The 20,907-nt window shown below is 35.6% G+C and overlaps 1 long non-coding RNA gene and 1 pseudogene across 1 annotated transcript; both read right to left on the minus strand.

Annotated features, from left to right (window-relative positions):
* Positions 1-4,633: 4,633 nt before the first annotated feature.
* LOC141376603 (uncharacterized) lies at positions 4,634-15,845 on the minus strand. Its single transcript, XR_012387159.1, has 3 exons — positions 15,572-15,845; positions 5,746-5,831; positions 4,634-5,679 (listed from the first exon to the last, which is right to left on the minus strand). It is a non-coding gene; the product is annotated as an uncharacterized lncRNA (long non-coding RNA).
* A 1,131-nt stretch (positions 15,846-16,976) lies between these two features.
* On the minus strand, positions 16,977-17,095 carry LOC137496752 (5S ribosomal RNA; annotated as a pseudogene).
* Positions 17,096-20,907: the final 3,812 nt, after the last annotated feature.

The raw sequence follows: 20,907 nt of genomic DNA on the forward strand, positions 1-20,907 counted from the left end.
CCTGCTCTCATTCCACGAATGTCACTTACCTGCTTCTCCTGCTGAACTATCCACATTGTTTTGAATAAATTGACTAAAAGAAATAACCATCCTTGTCTTGTGACCGTATAACTGTGACAATAAGTCCTTTAGTGTTTTTTATATCATAAAGATCTGATTCAAGTAAACTTATAGTTTCCAGTTGTGTAAATTTACAAATACTCAAATTGCTGTATTTGAGTAGTTTTTCTCAGAGGTTGTGATTCACAAAGTAGATTAAAAATGTGTACTTTTACTTGAGTCTATTTTTAGTGCTGCATTGGTTTTGTCTACAGTGATTGGCTAAATTAAGTCCTGTGGATCCCCTCCAATCTAATTGTGCAAATAAACATTGCATCAGACTGACTGACCTAAAGAGATGGATGCTTTATGAATGCAGCAAGCTTGTAAAGTCTGGAAGCAGTAAAAGTGTCCAATAAAATGCAAAATCGTGACAAGCAACAACTGAGAGACTGCTTAGACTGCATGTCACTGATGAGAAGCTGCCAAAATTGCCAAATGGCTTTGAACAACAACTAAATGCACTACAAAATATTACACAAATTGCATGTGTTCTTTCATCAGTGCTGCATGAGCTTAGTTTGCGGCACCAACTGCTAGACACTCATACTGCAGGGTTCAAAGTGCGTAACATAATGGTTACCGTATCGTCACAGCTAGATTTGTTTGCCCCTTGGGTTACACAGATTTTACTCTGCATGAAAATGTATCAACCTGCTTTCTGTCAGCTTATTAGCATTTATTAGTATATATAACTTTTTAAAAGTATAGTCTATGAATGGGAAATAATTTAACTTGCAATTCGAAACACTATTAAAATAACTAACTAATGTAAGCTAAAATTATTAATTTACAGGATATATTTCACAGCACAATACTCACTATTATATACTACTCTTGAATACATTTGGAAGGGATACTTTTTACTCTGAGTGGTATTTAGAACCAGTATCTTTACTCAACATGCACTACATTTGTTTTTGCCAAATAAAGTTATTCTTTATCGAGTATTATTTTTCCATCTCTGGCTCATATAGATGTGTACCCCTGAATACACGTCTGGAGAGAGCAAAATACGTCCCTGGAGCTACGTTTTTTTTTTTTTTTTTTTTTTGTGCAGTTTTTGTTTTCGCAAATCCACCAGAGGCTGCTGTGCATGCTTTTTCAGGTCTCAAATATCCCTTGCAAGTACCTGCTGTTCTCATGTAAATCCATCAGAGACCGCTGTTTACTGACCGACCAATTCCTTAAAACACCCCCTTTCCTAAACCCAACCAATATCACCCACCGCCTTTCCGAAACCCAACCGACACTGTTTTCAAAAGCAGTCCAGAAAAAGAAAAACCTTTGTTGTCGCTCGGTTTTTACCATGTTTTCAGATCTTTTCACCCTGTTATGTACTTGTTTATTTAGTTTTTTTGCTTTTTTGTTTTACCTGCTTTCTGGAATTGTTCTTCACTGGACTCAAACAACATCATCACAGTCAACTCCTCTCTACATCTTAAGTCCGCCAACGTACACGGCAAGCTACTGGGCAAACAGGTAACTGTGGAAAAGCCATCCACACAGAGGTAAGAGGTCAACAGATAGCACTAAAAGAAACAGAAGTCGTAGGCAGCGTCATACTGCCCCATAACGTTTGTTTTAAAGATGAAATGCAGCCATACGTCCCAACAGGCACTTGACGTTAATAGGACTCCAGTCTGACGATGTACCCCAACGTCAAAGGGATATAGCATTTTGTTTGAAAATGAAAATCAGATGTCAGAACCCAACATCAGGCTGATGTCAGTGTCACAACCTAAAATAAATCAAATATCAATTTGATGTTACAGCTTGACGTTGTGTAGACCACTATGACGTCTATCAGACATTGGATTTTGGTTGCCATCCCTGACGAATAAATGTCAGTATTTGACGTCAATATGATATTGGTTTAAGATGTTGGCTCATCGCTGGATTTTAGTCACTTTCAAACACAATCTAAAATCAACTAAATATCAACGCCATTATTTGACATCAAAAAACTTTGTCCTTTGACGCCGTCTAGACATTGAATTTTGGTGACATTTTATGATGTTGTGTGCCTGCTGGTGTAGCTCTGGCTATAATTCGCGCTCTCCAGAAATGTCTACAGGGCTTCATTTTAACAATGAGCCTGTGTTGTAACCTTTTTCAATACTCTTTCCACCACTGGTTGTTGTTTCATATTGTTATAAAGACTCCCAGTTGTCAATTAATAGTTTATAAAGTTGCTCAGGAGAGCTGCTGTTCATCCTCATATAACTTCTGTGACTCCACAATGACCCTCAAGTCTACACAGCATTACATCACCAGAGTGTGATTCATTAGGTCGGGACCCATGCTAACATTTATAAAAAAAATAGTAGCTTTTTCTTCATAAAACATTGAATAGTTTTGCTCGGATTCCTGCAGTATTTTTGACAAATTGCAGGAGCTTGTAAGCCTGCATGATTCAAACACCGCTGTCAGCATTACAGCAGCACCGTGTCACAATAACAAAGCTGTACTGCTCTCCAAATTAAAGCAGCGAGAGGTGATAAGGACAGAGCAGCAGAACTAACAGATCAACCTCCCATTTATATCTAAATTGAATCTTTTTCCACCACTGTGTCTTTTGAGAAAGCACAGACATCAAAAGACACAGCAGTAAACGTCCCTAGAGAGATGCGATTTGGATTCAGTAGCACATATACATGGTTCTCTCATGACCATAATGAGATATTGTTTTCATTTCCTCATGATAAGTTTTCCTCTCTGCATCTGTGTGTGTGTGTGTGTGTCTTGCTTGCGGGGAGTTTGTTTGCAGTGGTGAGGAGCAGTGCGGATCTTCTGTGTTTGCTGGCTTTCAACTCTCTAACTAAGAATAAAACACCAGATGCACAAACTAAACAAATACTAGGCAGGAGGGCTAAGTTATATTGTTGGTATGTTCACAGACACTCATACAAACACTGATATTTAGATATGCAAATCCAGAGAACACACTGTAGTATGGCGTACTTTGAAAAAGCACAGTGTTGATCTTCTGTAAGCTGCGGTTGATATTAGCGGTGTTCCAGATCCTGGTGAGATGCCTGGCAGTGCTCTGCCTACATAGACATCTGCCTTCTGTGACACAATGGAAACTCAGAAGTTGCTGGTTTGGATCACTCTGTACATTCTGAATGTGTTATCTCATTCCCTTTAGTTAATTGCTGGAATTTTAATTGTAATCCATCCATCCTTCCATCTATCCATCCATTCATCCATCCTATAATTTTTGTATTGTTTTTCCATTCTATGTATAGTTTGACATTCTATCTGTCTGTCTGTTGATGGCTCTATCGATCTATCATTTTATCTATCTATCTATCGTTCTATCTATCTATTAACTTATGTTTCATTTTGCCATTCTATGTTTGGTTTGATAGTCTGTCCATCCATTCATTCATTCATCCATCCATCCATCCATCCATCCATCCATCCATCCATCCATCCATCCATCCATCCATCCATCCATCCATCCATCATAGACATCTGCCTTCTGTGACACAATGGAAACTCAGAAGTTGCTGGTTTGGATCACTCTGTACATTCTGAATGTGTTATCTCATTCCCTTTAGTTAATTGCTGGAATTTTAATTGTAATCCATCCATCCTTCCATCTATCCATCCATTCATCCATTCTATGATTTTTGTTTTGTTTTTCCATTCTATCTATAGTTTGACATTCTATCTATCTGTCTGTTGATGGCTCTATCGATCTATCATTTTATCTATCTATCTATCTATCTATCTATCTATCTATCTATCTATCTATCTATCTATCTATCTATCTATCTATCTATCTATCTATCTATCTATCTATCGTTCTATCGTTCTATCGTTCTATCTATCTATTAACTTATGTTTCATTTTGCCATTCTATGTTTGGTTTGATAGTCTGTCCATTCATTCATCCATCCATCCATCCATCCATCCATCCATCCATCCATCCATCCATCCATCCATCCATCCATCTATCATTTTTTTTGTTTAAGTATGGTTTAACATTCTCTATCTATCTATCTATCTATCTATCTATCTATCTATCTATCTATCTATCTATCTATCTATCTATCTATCTATCTATCTATCTATCTATCTATCTATCTATCTATCTATCTATCTATCTATCTATCTATCATCTGTCTGTCTGTCTGTCTGTTTTTATCTAAACATCTGCAAAGTTTCAAACTTAGGATTATCAAAAAGAATTTTCCTTTAAACAAACATTCAAACAAGTCAAATCAACATTCAAATCCCACCTTTAAAAAAACTAAATTAAACTGTGTTTTTCTAGTTAAATATTACATGTATAAGAATTTTAATTAATTATTTATCAAACTTTAAAAAAACTTAAATGCATTTCTGGTGAAATTCTGAAATTTAAATGTAAATTAAAGAACATTCTCAGTTTGGTTCTGAATAGCTTCCACACCAAAAGCAACCAAAGCCCACTGGAGACGCAACTCAAGTGTTTTCAGTGCAGGAGAAATAAGAGGAACAATGTCATTCTCTAATTTGCATAAAATCAGCACGCACCTATTTTGCATAAAATGGTTGTATTTTAAACACATGAAATGTTCTGCATATTTTCAGCATTGACTGAATTCCATGAGCTTGGTGCAATGCATTATGAGAATGCCTTCTCTATGAAGTATACAATGAAGCCTTACAATTGGCTAAATACAGAGACTTAATTAAATATTGTGTAGGAACAGTGCCTCTGATGCTTTAAATTGTTTCACACAGAGACCGCTCATTAGGTTTTGGAACAGAGCGACCATCTCCAGCTGTTTGTTATTATGATCAAAGCCTGTTCCTCTTAACATCTCCCATGGAACAGAGCAGTTGCCCTATACATTAGAGCAGTGAAAGCTGTGGCCTTTAAGACTGCAATTTTTCGGTTTTATTCCACAATGGGGAACTACGGATAAATATAGCCACCAAAAAAAGAAAAGAAAAAGAAAACAAATTATTTGCAAAATACAAAAAGAGCTGAGAAGTCTTTTCACCTTTTCCCGCACATGACTTCTGCCCTATATAAAAATGATATTGAAATTTATAGTAAAAATTTGTTTTATTTTGTTTTTTTATTTTTTTACAAATGACCCAAATAAACAAATGACCCAGTACAGTAGTTTCCTACAAATATAATACAAGCATATACAAGTATTCTAATGTGTTTATTACAATTCATCAATTAAAAAGTCAATAATCCATTCATTCATTTTGCTTCAGCTTAGTCTCTTATTTATCAGGGGTCACTACAGTGCAATGAACCTATTCAGTCATCTATTCTGGCAAATGTTTAATGCAGCGGATGGCCTTCCAGCTGCAACCCAGTACTGGTAAACACTTATGCAAATTCTTATTCACACACAAACTCATACACTACGGCCAATTTAGTTTATTCAATTAACCTACTGTATACCGCATGTCTTTGGACTGTGGGGAAAACCAGAGCACCTGAAGGAAACCCACTTGGAGAACATGCAAACTGCATACAGAAATGGCACCTGGCCCAGCCGAAACTCAAACCACTGTCCTTCTTGCTGCGAGGCAAGTGTTCCAACCACTGAGCCACCTTGTCTCCTGTCAATAATACAATATTAGAATACATTTAAAAATGTGCGTTGACTCATGCACACCGGTGCTCACCTGAGTTTGATTCTGCCTCGTGGTCTTGTGCCGATCATTCCTCTCTCTCTGCTCCCCATGTTTTCCTGTCAATACTCTCTACTGTCCTATCCAATAAAGGTGAAAACCCAGAAAATATAATTATAAAAAAAAAACTCTGCACAGTATGATATATGTAAAATTAAATTTATTATAGTATGGTTCAAAAATACTCTTATTTACAATACATTACTGTAGTAGTTTTGTTCACACGGGACATTTCAAAGGATAGGTTGTATTTACAATTCAACGCATTCAAAAGAACTAAAGCCAATCACTCCAAATAATAAGGTTATAGTATTATTAAAACTCTTGAAAACTGTGTGAGAGGCACATTCAACTTTTTGCTTTATTTTTATGCATCGTGAAAATAACATTACATTTGGTATTTCAACGTGACATTAGTATCACAAGCATATCTGCGGTCAAAGCACTTCAGAATTCTCTTTGTTCTGTTCTCCACATTAATTTCTCTTTTTATCCATTCAGAATGTCCATGGACAAACTGCTGCTGAAAGACTTGTTAAGAGTTGTTGTGTTGTGGCTTTAACTGTAGACTGTAAGCTTTAACTTGAGGGATCTCATCTTTGGATCTTGAGAGTTGACAGCAACACAATCCAAATGCAAATAGCACACTTGAAATAAACTCTGGACCTTTTTATATGCTTAATGTAATTAGAATAATGAGGAAAAAAAACACACACCTGGCCATGGAACAGCTGAGAAGTCAATTATCACATTACTTTTGGTCCCTTAACAAGTGGAAGGCACATATGAAAACAGTTGTAATTCCTACTGTAGTTCACCTGAATTGGATGCAAATTCCCTCAAATTAAAGCTGACAGTCTGCAGTTAAAGCACATATTTTTGTTTGCTTCATTTCAAATCCATTGTGTTGGTGTATAGAGCCAAAACATTTTACAATTGTGTGAATGTACCAATATTTATGGACCTGACTTTTTTTGATTTCGGAGCAATTGACCTAATTTAAAGCCTGCTCTCCATGACATAGCAGTACTGTAAGAGTGTGCCTGGTGTAATTTGAACAAATATCCACTACTCACAGAAATAATATTTTCAATGTTTTCATTCACTTTTATTGATTTATTTGACAATATTTAAAAATAAATAAATACAAAAATTTAGAACAATGACATTTATTTATTTTTTTAATTTAGCCCCATTTATGGAGCTCTTAACAACAAAGAACATGTACTTCTACATATTTCTGAAACACAATACATGTTTGAAAGAGTAAAAATTGAATACATGAACTGAGGAAAATAATGACACCTCATCATACCCAGTTTTTAAAACACTTCAATGATTGCTTACAGTTCATCAGAAGTCACTCCCATAATTAACTCAAAGTATCATGGGATGTGTGAAAAAAAAGTGGATCACTGAGCTGATATGTGCTTGTTTCTGTCCACTCTTTGAATTCTGTATTTGAGATGAATGATGGGGAATTAGAAAAGCCTCTCCATAATCTCCTCCAGCACCACAGCAGATATAAATCCTTCCATAAGCTCTTGGGACGAGATGCTTCCGCTGGTGAGGGGCAAAGTCTGATGGACAATCTCGTCTGCTCTGGTTGATGACATTTCCTGATTAATGGCCCATGTGCTGCCATTACTCTAGGCTATGGGACCACAACTCAATGTGGCATCCAGTGCAGTTGGTATGTATATGACTGTGTACAGAGCTTCCGTTCATAGCCAAAGCACTCATTGCGAATCTCCACATATACTGCATATGATTTAACACAAGCAGGACTTTAATACCAGAGCTGTTCATTAGCATTCTCATTCATCTCAATGGCAGTTGCTCAATAAGAGCATGACCCGTTTCTCATTTACATTTTAAGAGCCCACAAAAACCTATTTATTAATTTATATGTAATGCATGTAAATGATGTACATTTATATGTACTGCATTTGTATTGTTTTCTTCTTTCTGTTTGTAATAGTTAGTCAAAAAATTCAATCTTTTAGACGTGAAGCCTGAAGGACCACCAAAATTTCTCATTGCGTGAGAGATTTTCACCATAAAATATTAAGGTATCTATACTATACTGGATTCCACACAATCTATTTTTGTTGGCACAACATGAAGGAATTAAGCTAACTTATTAGTATTTACAAATTTGTCACAAAAAATCCTCAAAAATTGTGCTGTTTTACTTCATTTTAAGGCCGTACTCTCACTATGTACAGTTGCCTCGAACCTGGCCAAAGCACGCGGGTCCCCCTCTACCGTCTCCGACAGCCCGAACTCACACTCAGGCCTGGGCACGCTTATGTCATCGATGCTGCGCTGTTCAGTAAGCGCTCTCGCTCAGCACAGAGGACATTTCTCTAGTTATATTGTTTCAGTCGTTTGATATGCAGTGACATGCAGTCAAATATTTCGCCAAACAGTCCTTAGAGATGCGGTGACACGCGGTCAGATATTTTGCCGAACAGATCCGCCACTTTTGCCGCTCATAAACGATCATAAAGCCCTTGTGCTGCAAGAATGAGGAGGTTTGCTGAAGGTGCGCAATTGTCGTGCAGTGAGGGGTTTGCGTCTTTAATAATCTACGGCAGTTTGCGTTCATTGAACAGTAAGATTGATTAATAAATCCATATGAAACTCAATCCTCACCTCTTCCAACCGGGCCAGGGCCGGCCAAGTGAACCGTGCCTGAGCCCGATTCAGCGCACTCACACTTCTCAAACAATCCGGGAAACAGGCCTGGGCACGGTTCGGATAGCATAGTGTGAGTACGCCCTAAATAAGTAGTTTAAACAAACAGCTAACGTAATCTTTTTTTGAGTGTATTCTATATCTATACCACACATTTTTCAGCATTTATAGGCTTTTCTCCCAACTTTTCCACATTTCCCAGTTTTAGTCTCCTGTAATAGATGTTATTATAACAAAAGAAGACGGAAATAACATCATTGACTCATTTGTGAAAATAATCTAACTTATTTAGATCTTGTTCACGAAAAATACATTAGCAGCAAAGAATTAATTGGTTTATGCTAAAACCAAAGCTCGACTCCTGGGTTTAACAACAAGCTCATTTTAAATACCATTTCCTGAGGTGTCAACAAAGGTTTTAAAGTTTACGCCTGCGGTCCTCGACAGAGTTCACACAGTCATCGGTCTGACACCCGATTCCACCCTCAGGACAAACTGATAGCACCAAAACAATGAAAAGTGCTCACTCCAGCATTCTGGCCCTTTTTCGCTAGGATTTCCCCCAGGCTTTTGTTTTTGTTTGGAGTTATTCATCGGGCACAAGCAGAAATGTGCAGTCTGTCAAGTAAAATTTTCCCACAATGTTTCTGAAATGAAACTGTTTGCTTTTCTCTACTTGCTGTTAAAGGCATAGTTCACCCAAAAATGAAAGTTCTGTCATCATTTGCTCTCCCATTTTTTTTACTCACCCAAACCTGTTTTACGTTTTCTTTAACACAAAATAATATATTTTGCTGAAAAAAGCTCCAAAACCTGTAACCATTGCTTTCCATAGTTTGTTTTTCCTACTATTGAAGCTGATGGGTTCAGCTTTCTTCAAAATATCTTCTTTAGTGTTCAACAGAACAAAGAAACTCATAAAGGTTTGGAACCACATTAGGGTGAGTAAATAATGATTACATTTTACTTTTTGGGTGAACTATCCATTTAAAGCAAGACACTGCAAGTGAATAGAGATATAAAACAATGAACTAATCCAATATTAGTTGACAAACTAATTGACTATTCATCATCATACTTCCTCAAGTTGATTAATTATAAGAATTGCAATTAATTTTGCAATCTGTTTTTTTTTTTTAAGTTTTAAAATGCAAATGAGGCATGTCTCTGTAAATATTACTAATAGTACTAATGTGCGTACAGTTTTAGCACAGACATCTGAACATTGATTGAGTTTTTTTTTTTTTTTTAGCATTTGTTATCTATTGTGTTAAGTATTGTTTTAAATTTTGTTGTATACATTTCATTTCATTTTCCTTTGGCCTAGTCCCTTTATTCATCAGGCGTCATTGTAGCGGAATGAACCACCAACTTATCTAGCACATGTTTTGCGCAGCGGATAGCCTTCCAGCTGCAACATAGTACTGGTAAACATCCATACACACTCATATAAACATCACACATACACTACAGCCAATTAAATTTTGTCAATTCATGTATACAGCATGTCTTTGGACTGTGAGGGAAACCGGAGCACCCCTAAGAAACCCACAGCAACACAGGGAGAACACGCAAACTCCACACAGAACTGGCCCAACAAAGACTCGAACCAGCGACTTTCTTGCTGTGAGGCTACAGTGCTAACATCTGAGCCACTGTGTTGCCTTGCTGTATACATTAAGATAAGTTATGTAAGAACAGTTAAAAACCTTTAATATATAGATATGAACAAAACTGGGTAGTTTGGTTTATGTATAGGAAGTGCTGCTGAAGTGGAGATTTATGGCTCAGTTAAGGAGAAAAACACAAATTTTGCCCCAATAGTATCTGACTGCATATGCAAACTGATACATGGGGCCTTATCATACACCTGGTGCAATAATGAACAAGACGTGTTTGACACAATTTGTTGCTATTTTCAGACCAGTGCAACCCTAATTTTCACATTTTATGACACACTGTTTAAATATCACATCAATTTGCGCCACTTTGAGGACTCATGGGTGTCCTGGTCTAAAACAGAGGTGTATTAAGGTACATTGTTGGTGTGTTGCTATTTTAGAACTGAAATAGACCCCACCATTGACCAACTGAAAGCTGGTCTAAAATCTAGCGCAGAGTGTGTTTGTTTTGCGACTATGTGGTTTCAAACGCTTATACATTGCTTAATACACATGATGTACAGCGATACACAAATCATCAACTTAGAATTATAAGGTAATCTGCGTTCTGAATGATTGTGAAATCTTGAGCTTCTAAGTTTTTACATTCCATATAGCAAATAGTATGTGTGTAACATTTGTTTTTTTTTTTAAATAAAAAGTCTTAAAATGTAAAATACTTATAAAAAAAACATCACATAAAGTAAATAAGTTGTCATTGAATAAGAATATGTCAATAACTCAATTTTGACAAAAATGTCAGATAGAACATTATAATTCTAAGGTGACAAAATGTCTTCACAAATGAAAAAAATGAAGGATTAAAATGTTAGCAGTATTATTTATTAGCAGCATTCTTTATTATTTGCATTTTTATTGTTGATTTAAAAAAACAAGTTTAGATTTGTCCACCTGTCGGGTTTTTAAGACGTATGAATCACCATATTGGACATAAGAATAGGACGTGTGTTTTGATATAACTACGTTTTTTGACCCCCCCCTTTATTATTATTGTTCATTTATGCATTTGCTGGAAATTAGAACTGAATTTAGAAGTAGTTTTGAAACAAATCTTTGCACTTAAGAAACAAAATAAAATATGTAGGCTAATGGATGTCTTCTTCAAAGTGCATGCAACACCATTTCTTTACTCCACAAAAGTAAAGGAGTAAAGTAAAGAGTAAAAGTAAAGTAAAGAGGAAGTAAAGAATTAAAAAGTTTCATTCTTTATTTTTGCACTGCAGATGGTCTGTTTAACTGTTTTCTCGCTAGTGAAGCGTTCAGTTTTCCACTTACAAAGTCCGCCATGTAAATAGCAAATGCGCCATGGCGTGACGCAACTGACTCTTAAAGGGAATGGGAGATGAGACTCTGATTGGTTTAATGCACATTATGCTCAAAACACATCCATAACTCATTAAGAGAATAAGTACATTCCTATTAGACCATGTGCCAGGGTGCAGAGTGCATATTTCCGTCCTTAAAATAGCAAAAGTAAATTCTGACACGCCCTAAATGCTTTTGCCCTATACGCTTTAGACTTTGCACCTAGATTGTTAAAATAGAGCCCATGCCGTCTCCAACATATCAGACACAATGCACTCAATGAAGCTAGTCATGTCACTGTGAGGGGTAGGGTTAGGATACGAGGTTAGGTGTTCACATTAAAACATTGCATGCAGCTTAGCTTCCATCTGCACCTGGCCTGCAGTCAGACCCTTCTCAAAGTTTAAAAAACAGCATATAAATCTATGTAAAGTAAATGAATTCTAAAGACTTATAATCTGTAACTTATAATCTGCAAAAAAAAAAAAAAAAAGTATTTTGGCATGTTTCTTTACATTAATTACAAAAATATAAAAAAGCCAAAACCTCAAAATCGACAGATTTCATGATGCTACGTATCCCCTATCCTTTGTGGCCCAGCCATGTTGTTGTTCAGATTAAGAGAATGAATTAATCTCGATTATGTTGGTGTAGTTTGTAATGCATGATTAAAATTATATCACATTTCGCACACTCAGACACAAGCTTGCACGCAAATCACATAAATAGAAGATGTTAGTGAGAGGGGGGGTGGGGGGTGAGACTTACTGTATGTGCGAACACTGACTACAGCAGCGCAAGGGAGAGAGAAAGAGACAGACAGAAGGAGAAGGAGAGGGTGAGATAAAGGAGAGTGAGAACAGCAAGAAACACAGAAAGAGAGAAGATGCATGATACAGACTCAAAATTCAACAAATTTAAAGGGAAAGTTCACAAAAAATAAAAATTCTGTCATCATTTACTGACCCTCATGTCGTTCCAGTGCTGTCTGACTGACTTCTGCAGAACACAGACACGCTTCTTTAAGACATAGGTCTCAAACTCAATTTCTGGAGGGCTGCGGCTCTGCACAGTTTTGCTCCTAATCAAACACAGCTAATCTAACTAATCAAGGTGTTCAAGACTACCTAAGCAGGTGTGAGCTGTAAGTGATTGGAGGTAAACTGTGCAGAACTGTAGCTCTCCAGGAATTGAGTTTAAGACCACTGCTTTAAAACAAAGACAATTCAGGTGAATTGAGGGAACAATTAAATAATATTTAAAAAGACCTAGATGATTTAACATGTTTATTAAACATTGTGTACATATGCAAATGAAAAATAGATTATCAAATTTGCCCTCCTTTCTGGTACAAAAATCTATAGTCATGTTTTGACATATTAGAGTCAAATATTGTTTTAGGGATTTTAGGAATCTTTTTGTAACTCCACTTTCTTGATTGATTGATTGATCGAATGATTGCACAATAAAATGTTACATGTAACTCATCAAATTAGGTATAAAAACATCTTTTAAAAACCTTCACAACACAAGAATATACACAAGGATTGGTGTATCGGTGGAGATTTATGGGTCAGTGCAGGAAAAAAAAAACAGATTTTGAGAGAACGGTATTTCAAAATATGCATCATAATTAAAATTTACAGACTCAAGATTGATGAAGAGCAGGAAATTGACATTTAAGCATATTCTGTGTGTCTCTTTACAGTAAGGAAAAAATTATGAAGATAATTTATTTATTTTTTATTCTAGAGTATTAGTAGTATGACAGTACCTTGGGTTCAACAGAGTCAGAATGAACACTGATGATTCTCCATTCTGACATTTTATACCGTTTCTTCCCATTTGATCAGGTTAATAAGGATTCTCTTTGAAGAACAATCCCAGACTGTTTGGTAGAATCACTCAAAATGGTTTCTTCTTGAATGTAAATTAGGCATAACAGTAAGATGTTACTCTTTCGTTTCCAGATCTTTGATGGACTTACGAGTGAGAACATTCACTGTTTAGAATAGATGAGGTCAAAAGAATCCCTTTTGATTAACAGATTGTTCTTAATGGTTTATATGCTACAGTAAGTGAATTATCACCCCAAAGTCATTATAAAAATACTTAACTTGAGGAACTAAAGTAATTTGTTAAGAAATGAGCAAAGAACGTAATTGTAAAAAGATGCAGAAGATGGGTCTAGGCAGACTTAGTTTCTTACATTACATTATGGTCTTCTGACATCCAATCCTTTCAGAAGCGGACAAACGCGACAGTGACACACAAAAAACAAAGGAGAATCCAGAAAAAACAAAAGAGCTAATGATTCTTTTAGCAACCTAAAACATGAACAAACTGCCATGTTTAACTATTATCATCACCTTTTGGACTATTTTAAAGATACAGTTGAGAGGTTTGTGCTGACTGTGGGCTATATGTTGCATGTTGTTTTTGAACCCAAATAAAGTCTAAATGCATGCTGTGGTAGTTTCTCTGAAATTGGTAACGTATCGCAGACTGTAAGGGGCTGTAGGTGTTCATATACAGTTGAAGTCAGAATTATTAGCCCCCCTGAATTATTTTAGGCTTCCTGTTTATTTTTTCCCCATTTTCTGTTTAATGGAGAGAAGATTGAAGATAGAAGATTGTTTCAACACATTTCTAAACATAATAGTTTTAATAACTCATTTATAATAACTGATTTATTTTATTTTTGCCATGATTAGAATAATTAATATTTGACTAGATATTTTTTAAGACTCTTCTATACAGCTTAATGTGACATTTAAAGGCCTAAATAGGTTAATTAGGTTAACTAGGCTGTGGGGTAAATTAGGCAAGTTATTGTATAACGATGGTTTGTTTTGTATACTATCGGGAAAAAATCGCTTTCAGGGGCTGATCATTTTGTCCTTAAAATGGTTTATAAAAAAACAACTGCTTTTATTCTAGCCAAAATAAAACAAACAAGACTTTCTCCAGAAAAAAAAAAATTATCAGACATACTGTGAAAATTTTCTAGCTCTGTTAAACATAGTTTTGGAAATTTTTAAAAAAAGAAAAAAATTCAAAGGGGGGCTAATAATTCTGACTTCAACTGTATAATGCATTCATTTATTTACTTTATAATAGACTATTTTGCCCTATCATTGATCTGCAGTTATAATCAAATCAGATGAACATCTTGTGCTAATCTTTATTATCATAAAAAAAGGGCTTCTCTCTCGGGATACTGTATATGATTTACGCTCATTAGGGCATTGCTATCAATATGTGGGAGACTCCATCCGGGAAAGGTGGGATGTCTGTCATTATCACATCTGACATTTCTATAATGGAAAACACTTGGAGATATTTTTAGATTGGTCGTTAGTACCGCTGGTTAGCTTAATTTGCTGCTCATTAATACTGTAGTAGCTGGGTTTCCTTCACACTGTGTTAATGCACATTTTGAAGTATCGCATGAGAAACGAAATGCTAAATCTCAAATAAAAAAACCCTAATTCACAAAAGAAATAAATAAATTGAGGTGGTTTTCGACTGCGAAAATGGCTTAGTGGAAATAATATGAGATGGAAACAGATTCAGTGATGGGTTCAGTTTTAGAGGCATTACATTAAAGATTAACATTTTAAAGTACATGTATTATTAATTTATTTAGCATTGTTATTTTATATATTTTATTTTATATGTGATATATTAATTTAGCTGGTGGTTCATTCTGCTGTAGTGACCCCTGAAAAAATAAGGGACTAAGCTGAAGGAAAATGAATGAATGAATGAATGAATGAATGAATGAATGAATTAATTAATTAATTAATTAATATTATTATAGGTTATACATTTTCAGTATTTATTTAAAGATTATTTTTAGATTTTTTTACTTACTATTTAATATTTATTGAAAGTTTAGATAGATAGATAGATAGATAGATAGATAGATAGATAGATAGATAGATAGATAGATAGATAGATAGATAGATAGATAGATAGATAGATAGATAGATAGAGTTATTAATGTATTGATCAAATTATTTCTTAACATTCACATCTGTTTTATAAATGTATACTTTACTTTTTTTCAACTCCATTATTTTCAATCTGAGCTACTTCTTACATGCAAAGCTAATGAAAATCGGTCTCACCTTGACCTCGTATATGTTGTTTATGTTCTGTCAGTGCACTGTTCTTCATCAGTCCTCATGACATTGAGGTGCACAGTAGGAAATAACACAATTATCCGCTTTGACCTTTCGGCAGCTCCCCCGGCATCGTATGCTTATCCTGAGAGACTCCGGCCGGCCCTGAGAGATCATGAGTGTATGTGCATATGTGTATGTCTGTGGCTCCAGAAGGACAGGAAAGAGCTGGCGAGGACACGTCGCTCCCGCCCTGTGATTATTTTGTGCTAGTGAGCACACCAGGCCGACCGGGAGCCGCTCCAATCAATATGCAGCTTTTCACATTTTGTAACAGGTGCAACGTCCGTGGGGATGACAACCTGACATTATGATCCAATAAAACGCTTCACATACTCTTGGTTTTGATCTTATCACTTCCAAAAAACAAGACAGGCTTGTGAAAAATATGGGGAAAATTCTGCAGAAATCATGTAACGTTTCTTCTTTTGTGCTTTGAGTTTTAATGTGAAATGTTCAGGGATTTCTGCTAAGAATCGTGGTAAATTTCTCTGATTTTCTCAGAAATGGATAAACATGACTGCAGCAAAGTTTTATTAAATTATTCTTTATTGTGTCTGGAAATACCACAAAACCATACTTTACTGTAATGTCATAAAATGGATTTGCTGAATCAACTCCTTCTTTTTTAAAACATTTATGAAGACAAATATGACTGGAAAGGCAAAGGGATTTTATGAATAATTTCCATATTAAAACAAGAATCATCATTTAAAAACATATGTTTAAAATATGATTAAAATGTTAAAATTCATAAACATGATTTATTATTATCTATAATATAAAATAACTAATAAAACAATACTAAAGGTATTGTAAACTAAACATTTAAGGCATTTTTAATGAATGTTTAGTAAGCATTTTCTGATAATACATTTTCACTATTGATATCCGCACCTTTTGGCGTTTGTTTTTCGTCCTAATCACCAGCGATCTAACTTTTAGAAATCGCTGGTAAACAATCACATTCACATGAACTACAAATCCGCCATGTTATGGACTACATATTAAGTCCTGCAACACACACCTGCTCCAAGTCACCAGTGATTGCAAACACTCACAGGTGAAGCTGCACATCTACACTGATTACAAGGACTATACATACACTTCACATTCATTCGCTCAGGGCTGAGTCTTGTTTATTCCATGAATATTACAAAGCGTTTCTCCTGGTTTGTCTTCCTGCGTTTTGACCCTTCCCCTTTAAGTCTGTTCATTCCTGTCTGCTGCCTGTCTTTTGATCATCTGACTGTGTTTCTTACTAAGACTTGTCTGTATGCATCTGTTTGCCCCTGTGTTGACCATTGCTTAACTGGCCTTTCTATTAAACCTGCATTTGGATCCGCAAGTCTGCCTTTAGCCCCTGGTATACCCAGGCAGTCTCCCAACCAAGTACTAACCAGGCCCAACCCTGCTTCACTTCCGAGTTCAGACCAGATCAGGCATACCCAGGGTGGTATGGCTGTAAGCGATTGTGCACATATTCCAGTGATCTAAGGAGTTAGATAGTGATCAAGACACACTATGCATGTGAGCTGGAAATATATATATATATATATATATATATATATATATATATATATATATATATATATATATATATATATATATATATATATATATATATATATATATATATAAATATTGACCCTGTTTAAAATGTGTTTGTTTTATATTTACTGACGTGTTTTGGATATAGCAATATGCCTATAAATAGTTCTTGAAAGAACACATTTGTCACTGTAGTGGTAGCTTTATGGATCACGTTTGTGCCTTGAAGGCACAATATTGTATCTGCAGGTTTTAAAAACCAAAGATTAATTTACAAACTGCAATGGTACAAATTTGTTTCTTTGTCTTATGTTGCAATTTTGTTCCATAAAAAGGTACTGCCCAAGTGACAAGGGTTTGTACTTTGTTTGGTACAACATTGTCTCATTTTTTTTTCTGAGAGTGTAGGCAAAAAAACAAACAAAAATAAACCAATTGATTAATTAATCAAATTGTGTTTTTCCATGTCAAAGTGCTACATTGTATCAGAGCAGCTAAGCAATTTTGCTGCATTAAATGAAAGTATACAGTAATATGAAGTAATAATATACTGCCATGTAAAACATTATGAAACCATTTGAGAGTTATTATTGTTTTTTTATATCTAAATTTGTCACTTAATAGGTTCTTTTTTTAAAAGGGAGAGTTCACCCAAAAAAGGAAGCCATTTATTTACCACTGACCTGCTTCAAACCAGTTTTTTTTTTTCTTTACAAAAGAGAATCTTTTTAAGAATGTTGGAAATAACCATTGACGTTATGGTAGGAAAAACAAATATTATTGAAGTCAAAGGTTACTGGTTTTTAACATTCTTCACAATATATTTTGTTTTCAACAGAACAAAATCTAAGTTGTTTGGAACAAGAGATGGGTGAGCAAATGACAATTTTTCAAATTTTCAGTGAACTAGTTTCCCTATCGTTAAAATATTAATTTGTGTTTTATTTTATATAATATTAATACATTCATTCATTCATTTTCTTTTCGGCTTAGTTCCTTTATTAATCTGGGGTTGCCACAGCGGAATGAACCGCCAACTTATCCAGCATATGTTTTACGCAGCGGATGCCCTTCCAGCTGCAACCCATCTCTGGGAAACATCCATACACACTCATTCACACTCACACACTACGACAATTTAGCCTACCCAATTCACCGGTACCACATGTCTTTGGGCTGTGGGGGGAAACGGGAGCACCCGGAGAAAACCCATGTTAACGCGGGAAGAACAAACAAACAACACACAGAAACGCAAACTGGCCCAGCCAAGGCTCAAACCAGCGACCTTCTTGCGGTGAGGCGACAGCACTACCTACTGCACCACTGCGTCACCTTAATGTTTGTACATTTTAAAACTATTCACTGTAAAATGTATCATACATATTATATAAAAAATAACTATTAATGGCAAACCCAAAAGACTAATACTAACTTTTAATTTGTTTCTTTGCTCAGTTGGAGTTGTGTAAGAAACTTTTGGGGGAAATAGTCGTGAATGGATTCTATTATAAAAATGTCATAAATTTTTTATATTTATTTCTCAAAATCCCATGATCATTCATTCATTCATTCATTCATTCATTCATTCATTCATTCATTCATTCATTCAATTACTTAGTTGCCAACTATCATAATTTGTCCACAGACAAATGTTACATTTAGAACTAGTGCAATAGAAATAAATGTAAACGTGTAAATAAATATGAGACATAAAACCTTCAAAGTCTGTGTTGAATATGGATAAAAAAATAATGTATTTGGTAAAGTATTATCAAGAAGTGTACTTATATGCAAACCTGTAAAACAAACATAGATGAAAACATGTAATCCTATTTCTGGAGGAAAAAAAAACTCTTAAGATCCAGTTTTTATTATTGAATTAGGGTAATGTTTACACAGCAAGCATGTACTAAAAAGACCCTCCTTTGTGTGTCTGAGTTGTGTATACAGTTGTGCATACAAGACAACAAACCATTCTCCATTCACAAAGACCAGGGGAAAAGAAAGAGGCTAAAACACTGTATTATGTATGCCAGGTGTGGGATTACAAATTAAAAGCTCTTTTTATACATTCTGACATAAGTTCACTCTAAAGCTATAGACATAGATCATGGATCACCAAACTTGTTCTTGGAGGGCCAGTGTCCTTCAACCCTAATCAAACACACCTGAACAAGCTAATAAAGGTCTTACTTTATACTTGAATCTCCCAGGCAGGTGTTGAGCCAAGTTAGAGCTAAACTGCAGGGACACCAGCTTTCCAGGACTGAGCTAGGTGACCCCTGACAGAGAGTATTTGATATTTAGGGTGAATGATTCATCAGTGAATGATTGTTAATCACTCAAACAATAATGTTGAGTCAAACAATAATGTCAACTTAGACTATTAGACTATTGCTGTTTCACAAGAACGCAAGTCCGTTCTTTGCATTCTTGGAATTGAGAAACAGCCAATCAATTTTTGTCAACAAGGGCTCTTAGTGCCCAGTGCTGATTCTTTGTGGCTATCGTTCATGGTCCTCAGTACTTAAGGCTTTGGGTGTTTCTCTATCTTTATGATAATGAAGTTGTCTGAGTGGTATAGTAATGCTGATTGTATTAGGGCTGGTCAAACTTTAGTGTCTGGGTGAGTTCCTGTAACTGCTTGCTTGCTTTACATGCTTTGAGGTTTTTACTCAGCTTTTTTGTTTTTAGGTTATGACGCTCAATAAAAATGCATGTAAATACTACGATGCAGTGGCCCTGCAGTCATTTAAATCACACAATTTAGATCAGTAAGGAGATCACAAACCTTACTGGAAGATATACACAAGCTGTCTGGATGTTACTTCTGAGTTTCTGGCATAAGCCATTAATTGGTGATGTCAGTTTGTAAAGAAACACCACACATCTGTGCACATATTGTTCTGTTTCCCATCATTGTTGTTTTGTTTGTCAAGTACTCATTCATGCCTATGGACTGCACATGTAATACACCTGCACATCAAATCTTTGTTTTCAGTAAATCACATTTTGTAGTTTACCAGAAGTCTACAGTATATCACTGACATTTAATACCATTAACATTTGACCTTTAAAACATGTATAAGCAAATATGCAAAATGCTATTTAAATAGTTTATTTTACTAGTGTACATTGTTAATCTTAGGGCGTACTCACACTATGTACAGTTGCCTTGAACCTAAAACCACACTTGTCCCTCCTCCCGTTTCACCCAACGGCTTGCACTCACATTACATTCGGGCCTGGGCATGCTTAAGTCACTTATGATGCGCTGTTCAGTAAGCGCTCTTGCTCAGCACAATAGAGATTTCTTTAGTTATATTGCTTTAGTCTTTGATATGCAGTGACACGCAGTCGAATATTTCGCTGAACAAATCAGCCACTTTTGACGCTCATAAACAATCATAAAGTCCTCGTGCTGCAGGAATTAGGAGGTTTGCTGAAGGTTCAGCTGTCGTGCAGTGAGAGGTTTGTATCTTTAATAAACTATGACAGTTTACGTTCCTTGAACAGTTCATTGACAAAGAAGCCTCCTAATACCAGCAGCAGAATGAATTTTATGATCATTTATGAGCAGCAAATGTTATGATCTTATGATGTTATGTGCTGAGCGAGAGCGCTTCTCTTCTTGTTATACTGAACATTGATGACATACAGTAAGGGTGCTCAGATTCGGAAGGCAAAATGCAGTGTGAGTGTAGGTCGTTGGAGCAAAGAAGGGACAATCG

Source organism: Danio rerio, chromosome 11 (genome assembly GCF_049306965.1).
Source record: "Danio rerio strain Tuebingen ecotype United States chromosome 11, GRCz12tu, whole genome shotgun sequence".
In the NCBI taxonomy this organism is placed as follows: domain Eukaryota; kingdom Metazoa; phylum Chordata; class Actinopteri; order Cypriniformes; family Danionidae; genus Danio; species Danio rerio.